Source organism: Psittacula echo (genome assembly GCF_963264785.1).
Source record: "Psittacula echo genome assembly, chromosome: 2".
In the NCBI taxonomy this organism is placed as follows: Eukaryota; Metazoa; Chordata; class Aves; order Psittaciformes; family Psittacidae; genus Psittacula; species Psittacula echo.
Window position 1 is genome coordinate 83,504,688 of NC_137737.1, and position 20,083 is coordinate 83,524,770.

Here is a 20,083-nt window from a genome sequence, read left to right on the forward strand (position 1 = left end):
CAGTGGCTTCTTTCATGTCAGTGAAGTTATGCTAATTAAACCTAAGTTTGTTATATTGTAAATTTAAAGCAGACCAGCTCTCTCTACATAGGTGTTTTTAAGCATCCAGATTTCTGTGCATTTTGCAAGACTAACTTACATGGCAGTGAGTAGCAGTAGGTGGTGTCTTATTTTCTATGCAAGACTAATGATCATGAACTCTTAGAGCCATTTTTCAGGGAAGTAAAATATGATCTTATCCATCATTGTTATCACACGTAGGCACCATTTAGGTTCAGCTGTTCAATTTCAATTTAAAACTGGAGGTTGATTTTTTTTTTTTAACTGCTTTTGTGTCCATTGTAAATTGTGGAATTTCTTGATGTCAGAAAATACCATATAATCTAACTGATGCCTCTTTCCTAAGCAATATTAAGCCACTTCAGTGAACCTGAGAATCTCATATGAAATTGCCATTTTCCCAAACTAAGCCAAAGATAAAGTGATGTGTTTATACTATTGTAATAATAGGATTAGATTGGAATTAATTTTAAAACAAATATAAGGACTTGTTTGTAGTTTATATTTTACGTTAAAAACAAACAACAAAATAGTCATTAACTAGAAGTTACAGGCACTGAGTTATTCCAGTTAAATATGTGAGGCACAAAAAGGAAAAGATTGAAATCACAACGAGTGGCAAGCTTCTTTGAGTCAGGCATCTTTGTAAAAGGTATTTAGGCTGAGAAGGAAAGACTTTGACCATCACTTCTTCTTCTCCTCTTTTGCCATCTTTCCTCATTTTTACATCTCATCAGTATTACAGTGTTCTTTGAGCTGATATGATTCCATACTCTGCTGAATCACAGACATGGCCATATAAAATATTTTACTGCAAGAGGAATGAAAGGAACAGCTGCTCTGTTACCATCTCTCTTAGTTTTTTATTCCTAAAAGCTTGTCTGCCTGAAGCTGTTTGAGCTGAGGCTCACCAGGTGTCAGCAAAGTAGTCCAGAAAAAGAGCTTTTTCCTGAGAATTATAAAGGAAGTGACAGTTAAAACTTCATGCATGTAGAAGAAATTATAAAGCATATTAGGTTGTTTAGTTCAAGTTAACCTAAGAAAACCAGTGTTATTGTGCTTTCCATGCCATTAGCTGTGTTTTATTTCATGGTCACTGCTTTCCGTACATTGAAAATATCATCTATGTGTCTAGGGAACAGTGACTATGATGTGCTGCTTTTCAGACAGTTAATGAGAAATATTGAGTTAAAAAAGTGATCTCTCCGTGAACTTGTCAAAGTACCCTATCTGCTCAGACACGAGGTGTGTAGTCTGTAATGAATAACTCTTTTCTATTTCCTGTGGATTATTAGGTTGCGTGGTTTCATCTAAAGATGCACAGAAACTGTCTTTTTTTTGGGGGTTTTTTTTTGGTGTTTTGGATTTCACTATTTGATAAAACTTTCTGTATTTTCTCTAGCTTTCAGCTAGCTTCTGCCACAGAATATAGCATCTGTCTTAGCACTCAGGGCAATTGTGCTTGCCAGCTATTCAGGAGTCATCTTCCACTGGCATGCTACACCCTGGCTAACACTGGGCTCAACAGTGGGTTTTTATTTTATTCGTTGGCAAATATTATCTGGTAGATCAGTATCCCTCAGACTTTGCCTTTATTTCCCAATGCCTTTTAACATTTAGGCCTCCTCTTGGGGAGAGTGGGGAGGTGAAGTGGATATGTGTGTGCGTGTTGCACAGATTTGCCTTGCCACACAAGAAGTTCAGAATCAAACAGTTCAGAAAAGCTCTTTTACAATCACCATTAATTAGCTTTACCTGGAGCTACTGTAGCATTGGCCACAGCTTGCACCTGAAGAGCAAGCAGCTTCTACTACGTGATACGTAATAAAACGTAACTGATACAATCCACACATAGGGTGCATAGTTGCATATATTTCAGTATATACACATTTATATGTACATGAGTATATGAAAAGTATTGGCTTTTTAAGATTTTAAAATACTTGGTATATGACACTTTCAAATGACTTTTTTGTGTGTGTGTGTGGTTTTTTTTTTTTCTTTCTTTGGTTTGTGAGTGTTTTTTTTCTAACAGATGTTTTGGTATCCATGTAGAAGCAATTGCTAAGTGGCTTAGGGAATTTGGTTTGGAAAGTGGAGCTTATTTCTGCATTTATTTAGGGAACTGATTCAGCCACTGTCTAAGCAGGAAAGCATATATATTGGCTTATTGAGGAGGCTGAAAAGTTCATCTTCTGTGTCTGGAGGAATTTTTGGGGTTAGATACGTGTTGCTGTAAGGCAAGGAGTAATGACCTCTGAGGCTCAAGAAAGAGTCCCAGTAAAAGTTAGCTGGACAAATCTAAGTCTATGCAGTTTAATGTTAAACTACTGAAAATGTTCATGAGGATGCATCCTCTAAAGAAGTAAAGAACTGGATTTCATTATTATTCATTATGTTCATTATCATCATAGGTCAGATAATTCCTGATATTTAGGCTTTAACTTACATTTGAAGAGACAGTTTTGAAGACAGTGTTCTACAAGGCTACTGCAATGTTTAACTTCTGCTGCTTTAGAGGGAACAGACCCGTTTAAAAGCTATGTATCATATAAACTTTGTTGTAAGTGGCCTAGTGTACATAGGACAGAGAATAAATATTGTCTTTTGCCTTTCCCATGCCTGGAACATTTGTCCAGAAACTGAAGAAGCCCAAGGAACAATAATTGTTTTGATCGTAATTCAGTGGAGAAACACATGGGTTTTCTGTTTTCATAAGTTTATCATGATAATAACTTTTTCTTTTTAACATGAAAAAAGTAGTGTATTCTTTTAATTCTTTTATTTTGACAAAAATATTATCTATGTTAAAAATAACATAGTATGAAAAATGATATAATCATAGAATCATAGTGATGTAATTATTGAGAATGTAAAAATGGTGTGAGCTTCAGTGTCAATAATGCAGGAGAGCGAATCTTCTGGATCTTAAGTTGCAACTGGGAAAGTGAATAAGTGTAGTTCATAAGAACTGTAGGATTTCTTATAAATTTGTGCCTCTAGATGTGCACAACAATATGGTAATAAAAACCCTCCAAACAAACCTTTCTCATTTTCCAAATATAGCTTTTAAGTATCCTGAAAGCATCGTTATCTGACTGCATACTTGTTTGGTTGTTCAGGAACGTGCTTATCAAGAGATATGTTTTCATGCTATGTTAGCTTTTGATAAAAATTAATTGTCTTCTCAGGTTTAGCATTAGCGTATGGACACTTCCTGCTTTAGACTTAACAAATAAGTAGCTGTATGTACCATATTGCGTTCAGTGTAGATCAAGTGTACCTATTTTCACGCCCCTTCTGCCCTGGGTTCAGCAGTAGCAGTCATTTTTCTCCTTTTTAGCAGCTGGTGCAGTGCTGTGGTTTTGACTTTCAGCCTCGGAACAGCGCTGATAACACCGATGTTTTTAGTTGCTGCTCAGTAATGTTTACATGGCGAAGGACTTTGTGAGTCTCATGCTCTGTCAGGGAGGAGGGGAAGCTGGAAAGAAGCAGAGACAGGACACCTGACCCAAGCTAGCCAAAGAGATATTCCATACCACAGCACGTCATACCCAGGATGTAGAACTGGGGGCAGGTACCCGGAAGGGTTAGATCACTGCTTGGTCGGGCTGGGTATCAGTTGGCGGATGGTGAGCGGTTGTATTCTCTTCCCTTGTTATTTCTCTTATCATTATTATTATTGGTGGCAGCAGTAGTGATTTGTGTTATACCTGAGTTACTGGACTGTTCTTATCTCAACCCGTGGGAGTTACATTCTTTTGATTCTCCTTCCCATCCCTCCAGGAGTGGGGGATGGGAGAGGGGGAGTGATCGAGCAGTTGCGTGGTTCTGAGTTAGAGGCTGGGTTTAAACCACGACACCGTCAAATTAACCTCCATGAGATTTAAAGGGGATGTGACTAATGATAAAAATCATTGTTTCCTTTGCAGACCTCTCAAATGCTGTACAGTACACTGTTTCCTCTGGCCTAGGGTAGTGTTTTGCTGTATGAGTTAGATTTCAAATCATGTTTGCAATGTTTATTATGCAACAAAGTAATTTTTTAAATTTCTTTTTAAAATCTAACGTCGACGCAAGTGCCCTGAATAATAGCAGTGATAGTGTAGTTGCTTTATCTTTCCATAGTTAACTTTGGAACACCATGTAAAATAATGTCTAATACTGAAAAAATGTTCTAGGGGTTATTATAGAAGCCTGAATTTGATTTTGCTGGCAAATAGAGAACAGGAACAACAGATGGCAGGTGTAGCATGATTGCTACATGATGTCCATTGAACTTTTGATGCATAGAAACGCTGTGTTGTCAGAGGTAATATCATTAATTATACAGAAGATGCAGGAGTACCCAAGCAAGAGTATAATTGTCACTGAAACCAGGCATACTGCACTTGCAAGGCTTCTCAGGGACTCACGAATTTGGTTCGTTGCTGTATGCATTCATGAAGCAGTCAGTGTTTAGTTTCAGGAATATGATGAACAGAGGGACATCCCATACAAAATGTTTTGGTTGTGTTTTTTTTTTTTTTTTTTTTTTTTTTTTTGAGGTGAGAAGCCTTCCATCACCTCTCAGGGTTTTTGTGCTGCTAAAGGCACCTGGGCTTAGTCCTGTGTGTGTAACTTTGTAGCAGGTAGGCTTTGGAAGAAAAAGGAAAGTGTTGGTGCAGATAAACTGGTAACAATAATGAGTTGTAAAGATTTGACTTGCTTTTAATAACTTGATTTCTTTAATTTTTTTAACACTACTTTAGCATGCAAAATATATCTTAAATGTTGTATGTTCTGACTTAGAATCATAGAATAGTTAGGGTTTAAAAGGACCTTAAGATCATCTAGTTGCTTTAGCTAAAACAGTCATAATGGAAAATGACAATAGTAGAATAAAACCTTAGGATTTGTGTTCCAAGTGTACCTCTGCTCATAAAAGCATATATTGAGGTGAATTAAGAGCATAGCTCATGCCTCTGCTGCTATTTCTTTGAATTGTGTGTAAAATAGTTTTCTAAAGCTAGACAATTAGGGAAGAATTGTGTCAACATCGTGGATTGCTTCTTGGGCATAATAAAAGTCTGTTAATTTATTTTTTTATAGACAATTCCTCTCCTTAAAAAAAACAAAAACAAAAACAAACAAACAAAAAAAACCACAAATCACAAAACCTTTGAATGCAACAGAACTTTCTAGAGAAAAAAAAAAAAGAGTTAAAAATTCCCCCCAATACCCTGCTTGCTGGGTAGATACTTGCAGGAAGATACTGACCTGAAAGGGTTCATTGAAGTTGCTGGTTTCTAAAACCTCTGGATATGTTGTCGTTTTGCATACAGTATGCTTAGTATGAAATCTTACCTTTAAAGAAAGTTTCAGAATTCCGCATTTCTCTCATTCCCTTTTTTATTGACAGTATGATACAGGAGTGTGAAAGGAAATATAGTAACAGATTAAATAAACATACATAGAGGACTGTAAATTATTTTATGTCTTCGATATAAAAAACAGAAAAAAAGGCAAACCCTTGATCTCACCATCTCTTGAATTGGTGCTTGAAAGGCACACATTGAAATGTTTTTAAAAAATGAAAGTTCTTAATCATGATATGTTTGGAAATGGACATATATAATGGACATTATAGTGAGGCTGAATGCAAGCATTCATCTTGGGTTTTCTAATGATATATGAAAACAAGTCCAACTTCTGCCTTGGATGGTCTCTAATCATAGAATCACAGAATTGTTTGAGTTGGAAGTAATCTCCAAAGACCATCTAGTTCAACCCCCCTGCAGTAAGCAGGGACATCTTGAACTAGATCACGTTGCTCAGAGCCACATCTAGCCTGGCCTTGAATATTTCCAGGGATGGGGCATTTGCCACCTCAGCGAGCAACCTGTTCCAGTATTTCACCACCCTCATTGTAAAAAATGTCTTCCTTATATCTAGTCTGAATTTACTCTGTTTTAGTTTAAAACCATTACCTCTTGCTCTGTCACAAGAGGGCCTACTAAAAAGTCTGTCCCAATCCTTCTTGTAAGCCCATATAAGTATTGAAAAGCCTCAATAAGGTCTCCCCTGAGCCTTCACTTCTGCAGTCTGAATAACCCCAACTCTTTCAGCCTTTCCTCATAGAAGAGGTGCTCCATCCCTCTAATCATCTTCATGGCCCTTCTCTGGACTCTCTCCAACAGATCCATGTCTTTCTTGTGCTGAGGACTCCAGGGGTCAGTCAGTACTCTAGGTGGGGTCTCACCCTGGTGGATCAGGGGGACATGTGTTTGAATCAATAAAAAAACCCATATGGTTTTTAAACCAGTGCAGTACAAGTGAGTCTCAACTTATATTTGAGGGGCATATTATTCTACTGTGCTGACTGATAGGAAATTTTGAAGGCACTGGCAATTTGACTATAGAAAACCTGCAAGATAGAATTATTCCTTAGATATTTTTAATAAAAACAAAAAATGGCATTAAGAAATGTTCATGCAGTATTCCTGAAAACGGTTATATCTTGAATGGACATTAGCTAGAAGCAAAAAGCTGTTGGCTTAAGCCATAGTGTCTTGAATGTTTTATGCTAAAATTAACACATAAAATTATGCCACAATTAACAGCAGGAAAGTTGTATTTTCTTGAAAGTAAATATACAAGTTCCATAAGAAGCACTGCATATGATGTCGGCGCAGAAATACAGAAATTGAGTGCAGTTGATCACAGAAAACATGGGGAATGTTTGAGTAGAAATCAGGCTACACAGCAAATCTTAAGCTTGTTAGAAATTTTCTGAACTACCTTGCCTAAAAAAGCAATCTAACAATTAAACATATTTCCTTTCAGCTTATAAGACGCCACTTTTAAGAGGCACATATCAAAATTAATTTGATATTTTATGCAGATTATTATTTTTGCAGTTGCTGGTATCCTAGCTAAATTTTTACATTTGAGGATGAAACTGGTTTACATGTGCAGTGCATTGAGTTGTCAGGGCTGTCATTAGCATTTATGAACCATTTAGTCTTCAGCTTTCTCCTGACTTCTCCAATATGCTTACTGAAGACACTTTATCCGCAATGATTTCTTGTGACTCCTTGAGGATGAGAAAAATCTTGGGGTCCTGCTTCATTGTAGGGTACTCTGGCCATGTGTGGGACAACACATGTACCAGCTAAGAGGGGAGCACCTGAGAATGTTCAGAAAGAGAAGAATAAAAGACTGGGGAATAAAGCCAAGATTGACATATGGAAAAGGTAGAGAACAATATAAGAAAGGGCCAGGGTACAGGTAAAAGCAGATGGGAGTAGGTGAAGAAAGAAAGGTTATGAACTGACTGGAGAATGTAGAAGTTTAGCACGAGAACAGGGAAGAAGATAACAGAGATTGAGCAGGTGGAGAAAAGAGGTTACAAAAGTGGCGTAAGAGCCTAGAAACAAGAGCAGCCTTTTGCATCAGCTGTAGGTTTCTATTGCAAAGCGTGGGTTTGCACCAATGATTCCTGTATCTTGGTACTAACTTATTGGAAGAAGAGTGGGAGTGGGACTTAGTACACTTATAACTAAGTGTACACTTATAACTAAGTGTACACTTATAACTAAGTGTACACCTCCAAATGTTGTAATACTACAGAATTCCCTAAAGTTGATTTCTAGGTAGTTAGTCACCCCAAAGTGTTTGCTGCTGTTTTGCAATCTCAGTTGGGAGCCAGTAATGAGTTCTGTGCCTCTTTGTTTCTTCCAGACAACCTATCCCTTGCAAGTTTCCCAAATTATTATCATCTGGCTTCACGTTTTTAAGGTTCTGTTGTTTGGGTTGTGTTTGGGTTTTTTCATTATTTTTTTTTTTAATGTTTTAAACATTTTTGTGCAAATAATGTATTTATTGTTTCTGACAAAACAGTTGTGGGTTTTTTTGTGTTCTTGTTTGTTTGGTTTTTTTTTCTTAGAACCTGTTTTGCTGAAATGGTAGGACTCAAAGCACTGAAATGACCAAGTGTGAGCATTTAAAATGTTTCTGTGGATTTTCCTTTTGTTCCTGTTGTTTCTATGGAGTAGTCACTGTTGCTATGTGTTTTTTCTCTTTGTAGTTACCAGAGTATGACTAGCTAGGTCAACACGCTCATGGTGTTAGTGGGGAATAACATAATTGCTGCTTGATTAGAGAATGTATCTTAGAAACAGCTTTCTGAGTTAGAAAAACCCTAGAGTTTAAATTTCTCTAGCAATGGCATAATCAAGAGTAATTAACCAAGCAAGGCACAATTAATTGTGATGAGGTAACAACATCTCTACTGGAAAAAAGGAGGGGGGGGAAGTAAATCTGACAGTACTCAATTTTGTGGTGTCTTGAGCTTTGCTACTGCTTGGTGTGCACTTATGCATATCAGTCTAAAATCTCTAAAGCAATGAAGCAGTGATCCTTTAATTATTTTAATCAATATTATATAGTCAGACAGGTTAAGTAGTTATCTGCCATAGCTGAATAAACTTGACTAAAAGAACCCTCTCTGCCTGTGTTCTCCGGGGTGCACTCAGGTGGATGTACTTTCACCTAAAGGGCATGCAGAACGTCTGACAGCAAGCTTTTGGGAAATGTTTTGAGTCATGAAACTTTCAACAGTTAACGGCTTGTTTTTCACAGATGCGAGAGAAAATGAAGAACGTGTCACCAGCAAAACTTAGCATGTTGCATCCTTTTCTCCCACTTTGTGTTGTATTCAGCCACTGACTTTTGGCCATGTGTGCTGCCTATCATTCCAAGAAAAGCTGAATGTAACTTACAAACTATCAGAAAGAAATGTTGTGCTTCTTATTTTTTATACAAGTTTTCTTTACAGGCAGCAGAATTTCTAAGTCAGTCAGTTCCACAGTGTTGCAGTTTAGAATGTGCTTGAGCCTGAAACTGAATTTTGTCATCTTGAATATCATGCTGACAGAGAAAATGCCTTAAGAAAATTCCCAGTGGAGCCAAGACAGAATGTAGTATAGAGGAGAAGCAATTCAAAGGTGAGAGGAGCTGATTTGCACCATGCTCATTTCTGATTCCTGCACAGGGACAGCTTCAGCCCAGTGAAATTTCAGGGATGCCAAGAATTTCCCATCAGCAGAAAGAAGTCATACTTGCAGTGTTCATTTTAGGGATGGCTTATCAAAATACAGATTTGATTCTGAATTACTAGAGACCACCATTTCTGAAGAGAGGATGTAAAATAAAACGTAACACCTCAGAGTGGGAAGTAGAGATTGAAGGGTAAGCATGTCATGAAAAACCGTGCTCGCATCCCAGATTGTTTTAGTTTTAGAGCAGGATGAAAACTCAACTGTTACTACAAAGTCAAAGTTTTACAATAGAAATAACTGTGGAAGATCAACTAGGAATAACAGAGTTCTGGAGTATAGGCAAAGGAGTTGAAACAAATGCTCACTGCAAGCCTTGCCTGTATGCCATCTTGCGCCAAACGTGTAAGTAATGCCTGGAGATACTGGGACCACATAGCACTGAGATTATGGGCATCTGAGGATTGTTATTGAACTATGCATACTCCATATCCACTGCTTATTGTTGCTTGTTTGCTTTGGGCTTAGAAGTTCATTAAAATGCTACAATGTGACCTTTAGATTTTTGAGCAGCATGATGCACTACATCACTTGAATGTTTTGACAGCTTTTCTCAAATGAGGTCTAAGCTTGGAAGGAACTGTAATATGGACAAGTCTGTTGTCATGATGCATGTGAACAAATGTGTTGCCAGAAGCAGGTTTAGAAATGTGCTATAGTTTTATGGACCCAGCAAATACACATAAGTCTTAGTTCCTGTAAACCAAAAGATGACAGATATTTGTTTAGAAAGTTAGAAAATCTATGAACATACATCTTAACTGTAATCCTGATTGAAGAGACACCCTCACCATGCATTATAACCAGAATAATTGCACTCACTGTGAAAAGGAGTGTACATACCCTAAGAAGGCACCTTAGCATTAATCAGAAACACTAAAACCACTGTCAAGACATGATCATACTTTGATAAAAATGTGCTTCAGAAAATACTTGAAAAAACCAGAAATTCATAAGCCATGAAATGAATCCTGAACTTACGATACAGAAACTAAAGTAAGGTCAGCAAAAAATATTTCACTGTTACCTAAAATTATCCTTTTTGGAAATAGCAGTGTCCTGGTGGGAACAATATGTTGTGTTTATGTCTCTTTGTTCAGAGTGATAATAATGAAAATGGAAGCTCATCCTTCTCGATGACAAAGATATATATTTTGCTTTACATAGAAATGTCTATACTTGTGGTTGAGATAGATAATTTGGAGCAACAGCTTTCAAACGTCTGGTTCATAATTTCATCCATTGGCCACATGGATAGCATCCAAAGGTGCTATCTTTGGCAGAGTTTTCTTCAGTGCTCTTTTTTGTCAGCAATATCTCCATTATTGAGTTAATACAGGACAGAGGTTTTTTATTTATTTTGTTTTTCTTCACAACATCACTGGACATCACAGTGTGTGACTTCACTTGCTATGTGTTAGTTTACCTGTTGTGTCCTTGCTCGCTGATGAGATTCTACTCCTGCTTCTCCTCTATGAACTATGGATATTTTATGTTCACCTAACAGGGACACGTTTCTAAGATCACCTTGGAAAGTCTTGTTTTCATTAAAATTTCTCTTTTGAAAGGAAAATAGAAGGACAAATTAGGAAAAAAAAACTTGTATAGAGAGATCATTAGAAGCTGTTTTCAATGGGAAGAAAAATAGTGTCAAATTCTAGTTTCATAAACATTTAGTTATCTATCTTGCTGATGTACCTTCATTTTGTGAATGTGAATCGAAGAAATCACTGATGATGTTTTCTGGTAAGCTGGTGAAAGTTGCTGCAGGAAAAATAGGTTAAAATCAAGTTAATGGATTGGTTCATGTCGATCAATGAAATTTTGACCTTTGAGTTGAGAGACAGAACAGTAAAGGGCCTGCTGTGAGTGGAAGATTCAGTACAGTCATGAAATCAGTTCAATAACTCCATCTTTAAACTTAAAAATCACAGAGAACTCCTAAGTTGTTGGTAGAGTCAATGCTTGGCAGTAAATGTTTCTCAAAATTGACATCACTTGAGGCTCCATTTACCTAGGTTTTACAGAGCTAAACAAAACAAAAAAATAAAAAGGTTATTTTGCTCTTTGTTCAGGATTAGAATAAGACAAATTGTGTTGTGAGAACCTTAGTACTGGAAGCAAGGTGAAGGTATATTTTGACAAGACTCTGCTACTGCAGAAGTAGGGCTATGACTAAGGTAGAAGTGACAGCATGGAGACAAGTTATACAATAGTCAGCTTTTGGATAGAGGTGGGACTACTACATCCTTTTTATCTGAACTAAGCTGCACTTATTCCTAATAGCTAAAAATAAACCTGAGTGTTAGAGATGCAAGCAAATGAGGTTTTCATTTCAATTGATGTTATAATTTTACAGATGTTCTCTTTGTTTAACTTGTCTACTTGAAAAATATAGCTAAAGAGAAAGGGCAAAAGGTATATACTGTGAATTTGCTACTGGAACTACATAGCCTCATGCAATATAAAATTTTTGTCTATTTATACTACGAAGATGGTTATGGCTCAGTGTTCCCAAAAACTTTTTCCCAGGAAGCCAATGTGTAGTCTGAGGCGAAAAGATATACAGTTATTCTCTTTGAGAAAGATGTCATGGAGGATCATGGAGATTGAGAAGATGTCACAGGGAGTGAAACATATGGGGAAAGGTTACCCATTGAGGTAGCATTGTAATGCTGCACTTTACCATTACATACTGAAGCTATTAGTATATGGCTTCTCTCACTTTCTTTCACTTCAAATCTTTTGGGATATTTGTGAAATACAGCTGCTGGATTTTTCCCTGTAGACATGCCAGTTTTTCAGAAGCTTAACAGTGTGAAAAATGTATTGCAGTCTTTTGCAAAAAGCATAAATTCTTTCTTAAAGGGCATGCAGTGTGGTTTAGTACAATATTTTTCCCATTCAGAGTACTCAAGTACTATTAACATTTCCTTTCTGTAACAGTGATATAGACTTGTTTAGTAAGGAATTGAGATAATATGGGAGTTTGTAATATTCTGAAACTTCAGCAATGAATATAAATGAAAATTTGTGTTTGTTTCCTATCCACTTATTTTTTTCCATAATATTTGTTTGCCGTTAAGGAACGCTTCCCTCCTTAGTGCTGCTTCCCATTCCCAGCCATCTGGAAGATGAAAATCAATGATTTGGCTGATAAACTGTATTGTGATGGTTTCACTGATATCCAGAGGGGCTATGATTTTACAGGATCAATGTCCCATGCAAAGGCTGTCAGCATATCACCATAGTGTGTTTCTTTGTGAGGAGTAAGATTTTTTTCTGTTTTATCTTGTTAACAGTTCCATTTGAACACCATAACAGGTGCCATTTGAAATCTTGTGGAGACAAATATGTTCTGCTTTTGGAATGTGTCACATTGTCCTAAGTGTGGTAGTGGAAACTAACATGTTAGGAAACTTTTTGTAGCAACAAGAGGAAACAAGAATGTACTTGGTTTGTGTTACTTGGGATCCTATTCAGCTTTTACTGCATGAAAAGGAGATTGCCTGCAGTTGCCTAGTATGTCATTGGTAGACAGAAATACTAATTACATTGCCATGATGTATGATAGCAGCTTTGATGGGTATTAGACTACTTTCCCTTCTTTCCTGAAAGGGCTGATTAAAGTGTTATAGGATTGTCCTGAATTGTGCTTTACCTCCTGTAAAACTGTAACAACTATAATATTGGTCAGTTCATTGGGTGGTGGGTTGTTTTGGGGTTTTTTCCGTCAGATTAGAGATTCACTTATTCTTTAGGTATTTCTGTACTGATGGAAAACAGTGAAATGAGTATTTAAGGACAACATAATAGACGAAGCAGGGTCATGAAGGAAGATAAGGTCAGCTGCTACTCGAATACGTTTTCTTTAACAAAAACAAGAGAGAGAGGTTTCTACTGAAGGTATAGATTTGAACTCTATGTAAACTCACTTAAAAGTCAGCTCAAAAGTAATAGAGTTTGTTTGTTTTTTTTTTTTTAATTTGTTTTGGGTTTGGTTTGTTTTTTTGTTTGTTTGTTTGGTTTTTTTTAATAGATAATGAAGTCTTAATATTTACTGTTAAAGTTTTTGTAAGTACCTTAAAATATGAGTTATAGGATTAGGTTTTTTTGCCAAGTTTTCTTGGTCCTAACAGAAATCGAATCTGGCCAAGAGCAACCATGCAGAACAATCCATTTATCTCTGAGGTAAATTTTTGGGTTATTTTTCAGGTAGCCTCTTAATGCATAAAGTAAAATGTACAGCAATAGGCATAATCGTAAGCTTAAAATCAAGGTGGTTTTGAGAAAATCAGTACATTGAGGTTTGATTTGTGGCGAGCTGTAATATTTAATCTCAGTAAATGTTATACGTTTTTCTAGAAGGTACACTTCTGAGCAAGTTGTTAATTCTGTGACTAGCACTTAGTATTGATTGGCTTCGTCTGAAATGGTGCAATTGAAGGACAATCAGTACTATTTACGGCTCTAGGTTGATCACTGTCTATCATACTTCTATCATTAGAAAAGCCATCTGTATTAATTTTAATAACATTTCATTAAGACCACATTTGTTATTCTAAATTCATGCAGCTCTTTCAGATTTCCAACAGTAGAATCTCTGTAAAATTATTTTCTGGAATTGGCAATAGTAGACACTATCTACAGAAACCACTTCCTGAAGAGTGTTGATTATGTTACTTTATGTTTAGACTTTTACTGTGTATAACTTCTTACTGTGTGATACATTTCTCAGACTATGAAATTTTAACATTAGCTAGTGGGTTTCATTTCCCAAGATTCTATGGAAAGAGCATAGATGTATAAACATGTCTATACTTCTTGCTTAGTCACATTTGAAAAATGCAGTATTCAAGATGATGGTGCCTAGGCTGATGTGATCTGCCCTAAAGACTCAACAGTGAGGCAGAGTTGTTCCTTGTGGGTGGAAGGAGGATGCAAATCAGGCCCTAGTGCTTGATGAAGTTGCCCTTCTGTATGAAGGCTGCAAATACTATCTTGTATTGTTCACAAATTTGTGCTCTTGAAAAGTCAATTGGTGTCCCAATTCAGTTCAAATTGGGATGTGCTGATTAGGCGTCAAATTAAAAATCTTTTTTTATGACCCGCAGCCAAGACTAACAGTGGAGTGAAGATAAAAATATGATTATTGTGTCACTAGTTAATCTATTTAAATTTCTACGGTTTCTTCATTTGTATTTATTTAGTATGTGGGAAAAAAAAACTGACCTCCTGCTTCAGTGGGCTATATATTTAAGAGTTTCAAGAAATTCCTTTGTTGATAAGCACAGGTTAAACATGTGCAACCAATGTCTGAGGAGATTGCTGGAAGAAAGGGTGCTGTACATCTCAACCTATTCAGCAGCAGGAAAATGTAGAGCTCTATCATTTGTTCAGCTTCCTCAGCATTATACTGTAGACTTCCAAACCCCAGTCCTCTGCTGACAGACAGACAGACCCTGTGCCAAAAAAATATAAAATCATAATCAAAATGAGGTTGTGGCATAATGTGCAAGGACAAGAGCCTGGAAATAGCACTCTGACATCCTTTTTAGATGCTACAATTCCTCTCTCCTGTAAGTTCTGATAATGTTATATTGCATGCATGCATGAATAGTTTGGCAATAGGAAGAGTCAACATTTTAGGAAGTAGATGTTCAATTCCCTACAAGTGTGGTAAAGTATGAAAAAGCATTCTATGTATTAAAAACTGCTTCTTTCCATAAAAGTGTCTTATTGATTGGCTTTTATCCTTGTAAGACCTATGTGAAATAATAAAGCATTAGTATGAAATACAGTATTTCAAATAAAGGAACACTGACAATGAATTACCTATGTCTCTGAAGTAAAAGCATGATTGAGATGGTGTGTGAACCAAGATCTTCTGAGTAATGCAATATACCTAGACTCTTGAGCAAAATCATAGTGGCAACGGTTTTCCAGGTAAGGTGCTGTGCTACTGCTTATTTAAAACAATCCACGATTGCTAGTGCAGCTAACACACAAAAATATCCATATTTGTCTGTCTTTTCAAATTTCTTTTTCTGAAGTCTTAAAAACTTGAGGAAATCCTGCAGAAATTTGATGGAAAATGGAAGCATGCAAGATATACACTTGCATAATATTTGTAAGCAATTAATCTTCACTGCATCACTGCTATTTCAGAAACCTATGATCAAGTTAAAGTGATATTTCATAGAATCATAGAATAGTTAGGGTTGGAAAGGACCTTAAGATCATCTAGTTCCAACCCCCCTGCCATGGGCAGGGACATCCCACACTAAACCATGTCACCCAAGGCCTCATCCAACCTGGCCTTGAACACCGCCAGGAATGGAGCATTCACAACTTCCCTGGGCAACCCATTCCAGTGCCTCACCACCCTCACAGTAAAGAAGTTCTTCCTTATATCCAGCCTAAACTTCCCCTGTTTAAGATTGAACCCATTACCCCTTGTCCTATCTCTAGAATGCCTAATGAAAAGTCCAGCCCCAGCACCCTTATAAGCCCCCTTCAGCTACTGGAAGGCTGCTATTGGAGATCTCCACGCAGCCTTCTCTTCTCCAGGCTGAACAGCCCCAACTTTCTCAGCCTGTCTTCATATGGGAGGTGCTCCAGTCCCCTGATCATCCTCGTGGCCCTCCTCTGGACTTGTTCCAACAGTTCCATGTCCTTTTTATGCTGAGGACACCAGAACTGCACACAATACTCCAAGGGAGGTCTCAGGAGAGCAGAGTAGAGGGACAGGATCACCTCCTTCGACCTCCTGGTCACACTCCTTTTGATGCAGCCCAGGATACAGTTGGCTTTCTGGGCTGCGAGCGCACACTGAAGCCGGCTCATGTTCATTTTCTCATCGACCAACACCCCCAAGTCCTTCTCCACAGGGCTGCTCTGAATCTCTTCTCTGCCCAACCTGTAGCTGTGCCTGGGATTGCTCCGACCCAGGTGTAAGACCTTGCACTTGGCATGGTTTAACTTCATGAGGTTGGCATCAGCCCACCTCACAAGCATGTCAAGGTCTCTCTGGATGGCATTCCTCTGGATGGCATTCCTTCCCTCCAGCATATCAACTGAACCACACGGCTTAGTGTCATCAGCAAAACTGTCCATGTCACCGACAAAGATGTTGAACAAGACCGGTCCCAACACGGATCCCTGAGGGACACCACTCGCTACTGGTCTCCAGCTGGACAATGAGCCACTGACCACAACTCTTTGCATGCGGCCATCCAGCCAGTTCTTTATCCACTGAGTGGTCCACCCATCAAATGGATGTCTCTCCAATTTAGAGACAAGGATGTTATGTGGGACAGTGTCGAACGCTTTGCACAAATCCAGGTAGATGATGTCAACTGCTCTACCCCTGTCCCTCAGTTCCGTAGCCCCATCATAGAAGGTCATCGAATTGGTCAGGCAGGATTTCCCCTTAGTGAAGCCATGCTGCCTGTCACCAAGCACCTTGTTTATTTAAATGTTATGTTAAAATCGTAACACTATGATGTTCTTCTAATGTTTGATACGTTACTGGCCATGGAAGAATTTTTGCTGGTGCTAGTTTCTAGTAGGTTAGTGTTTGATATAAAGAAATCAAAACTCTGAAGATGTTCTTAACTGAAGGAAAACCATTTTGCTATTGACGCTGATATTATGTAAAAACCTTATTTCCAACCTAGAGGAAACACTAGAGAAATTTTTCTTAACAACTTCAGGAAACCTTTTCTATTAGTATGATGCTCTTCATCAAAATAGCATAATGAGATAATTTGCCTCTAGATCATGCTGTTTAAAATGTAGAGTTTTAGTTGTTAACCTAGTGTCAAGCATTTTACAAGTTAATCTGGGTGTGCTGAGTGATATTAGGTGACAGGTTAAGCAAATGTTTCAACTAGTCAGACTAGTGAGAAGGTTCCTCTGTTATGATGATAGATACAGAAATGATTCAACAAACCGTAAACTAAATAAATCTTGGCATTTTAAAAAGTATATAGGTGATTTCTTGTGCAGATAAATGGCTAAGGTATAAAATTTTCTCCATTGTATGAGGTCTTTCAGAACTAGGATGAAAGATAGAGAATAGGTACCCTGTTAATATGCATTGGCACTTTAATAATAACTGTAGAAGTCCTGGGATGAGGTTTGGATGAAACTCAATGTTCTTCAGTACAAATCTTAAGATAAGTTGGGCTACAGGAAAAATCAAACCCAAAGGCTAATCAACCTGACTTACCTAAGCAACTAAACACCCACAGTGAGAGTGGGAGAGTGGGAAATGTAAAGGGGAAATGTAGGGGAAATGTAGGCAGCCTAACAGCTTTAGAATCAGATGTATTTGAAGGTCTGGAAGGGAAAATAGTGAGAAATGACAGGATTTAAATTATTGGGATGTGAATAACAGCCCTGTTTAATCAAATAACCAAGCAGGAGTATTTTATATTCTGAAAGAAAACACTTTGTGGAAGAGACGGGAGGTTTTACAGCGATTTGGGGTACTACGCAAATCAAAGAAGCGCAGACTGTGAAGGAAAAGAAGATTTCACTGATGTTTACAGCTATCTCTCATCTGCATGAATCCTGCTGCATTGAGGGACTTTAAAGAGAGCATAGGAATGGAGCAGAGAAAACAGAGGCTTAAGGAAATATTATCTTTAAGAAACTATTTTTTAACTACATTTGAAGATGCAGAAATAGTCATTCAGAGGGCATAATCCTCTATAGGAATACATCATAAAGTCAAGCCTACAGTTAGGAAAGTTTGTTTTCTAATTCTCTAATATGACTTGTTTCTTTTCTTCAAACAAAATGTTTAACTATCTGAAGAAAAATGTCCTATCATAATTATTTAACACTGATAGGAAGCTTCATAAATCCATTCAAGTAATGTTTTCTAAAGAAGGAAATATCTTTTTCACTTTATTTAAAAATATTTCTGTGATCAAAACAATGCTAAACTGTAATGTGCTTGAAAAAGATGCATTTCAACAATAGTAGGGAAGATTAAAATATGTGATTAATGTGAAAGCAATTTGACTGAAAGTTTTCTAAATGGATAAATTCCAGGCCAATGCATATCCTTTTTCTTCATTTCCGCTTGTCCTTGAAAAACATGAAGTTGCAGTCTCAATTAATCACCTAGTTTTGTTCCGATTGATTAGGTAATAACAACTTTGGATCCTGCCGGTACATTATTTAGACCCTCTGTAAAAAAGTAATTTATCTCACTTGAGAGCCTCTCCTGATTTAGGAACTGAATACTGGCAGAATACAGATCTATTTATTTTTTAACAGTTGTTTCAAACCACAAGATTTCAATCAGAACTATGACACTGATAGTAACTAGAAAGGATTTAGTTTTAACATTTTGTGATGATTTACTTTCGGTTGCCTGTCACACAAAGTAGTTCCCCACAGAGTCATAATAGTGGGGCGGTTTAGTTCACCAGGTCAGAGAAACTTTAAAACTTTGCTGATACTTAGTTTCACAGCTGTAAGATTGGGGAATGAAAATAAGAGACTGAAGATAGGGATTGTTGTTCTAAACTGGGTGGATTTAAAAGCTTCCCCTTTATAAGCACTCATTCCTGTCTATTTATCTTGCTAGTACCAGCCACATGCATGATATAAACATTTTGCAGGGTTCTTCATCTTGACAGTAATCTTCTGGCCCTATATTTTGGGGACGTACTGTAAAACTGAAACATGAATTAACCTTTATTTATTTATCTATTTTTTTTTTACACAGTTTGGCTGGCACAGCCTTAGCATGGCTACAGGAGAAAGCGACCATGACCATAGAAATCAGACCTGCTTCAAGATATTGGTAGGGCCACATGCAAAAGTAACTGTAGTTCTACTTTGACCATACATGCTGTAATATCCTGTAGGTCAGCAATACAGTGATGCCTTTGCTGACATCAGGACACAAGCTTTCTGTTCAGTTTCCAAGACCTCAGAGCTGAAGCTTGCTGTCTCTGAAGTTCTAAGGCTTGCCTTGTTTGTATTTGTCTTGATCTGCCTGGAGCTTTGTTTCCTATTTGATTTCACTGTAATAGCAATTTTTCTTCTGATTTCATCAGTGATGATGGTCAATTATTTTACTTTCCTTACTTTTGTATGGTAGAACCATAATTTTATAGAGTTAGTAATAATAATTTGTTAATCTGTGTAGAATGTGGCCAAGAAGGCCAATGGCATCCTAGGGTGCATTAGAAAGGGTGTGGTTAGTAGGTCAAGAGAGGTTCTCCTCCCCCTCTACTCTGCCCTGGTGAGACCACATCTGGAATATTGTGTCCAGTTCTGGGCCCCTCAGTTCAAGAAGGACAGGGAATTCCTTGAAAGAGTCCAGCGCAGAGCCACAAAGATGATTAAGGGAGTGGAACATCTCCCTTATGAGGAGAGGCTGAGGGAGCTGGGTCTCTTTAGCTTGGAGAAGAGGAGACTGAGAGGTGACCTCATCAATGTTTACAAATATGTAAAGGGTGAGTGTCAGAATGATGGAGCTAGGTTTTTCTCAGTGATACGTTGGAGATATTCAAGGCCAGGCTGGACAAGTTCCTGTGTGTTGTACTCTAGGTTACCCTGCTCTTGCAGGGGGTTGGACTAGATGATCTTTTGAGGTCCCTTCTAACCCTTGGGATTCTGTGATTTATGACTAGCAATGGTAGAGAGATAAAGGCCTGCTGTGATAACATACGTCTTAAGAAGTGGGTCATGAGATGGTCGAATTCGAGATCCTCAGGACAGTGAGAAGAGCGTGCAGCAAGCTCACTGCCCTGGACTTCAAGAGAGCAGGCTTTGGCCTCTTCAGGAGCCTGCTTAGTAAGGTTCCATGGGATACAGCCCTAGAGGGCAGGGGGGCCCAAGACTCTTGGTTGTTATTCAAGGATCACCTGCTCCAAGCTCAGAAGTGTTGCATCCCAACT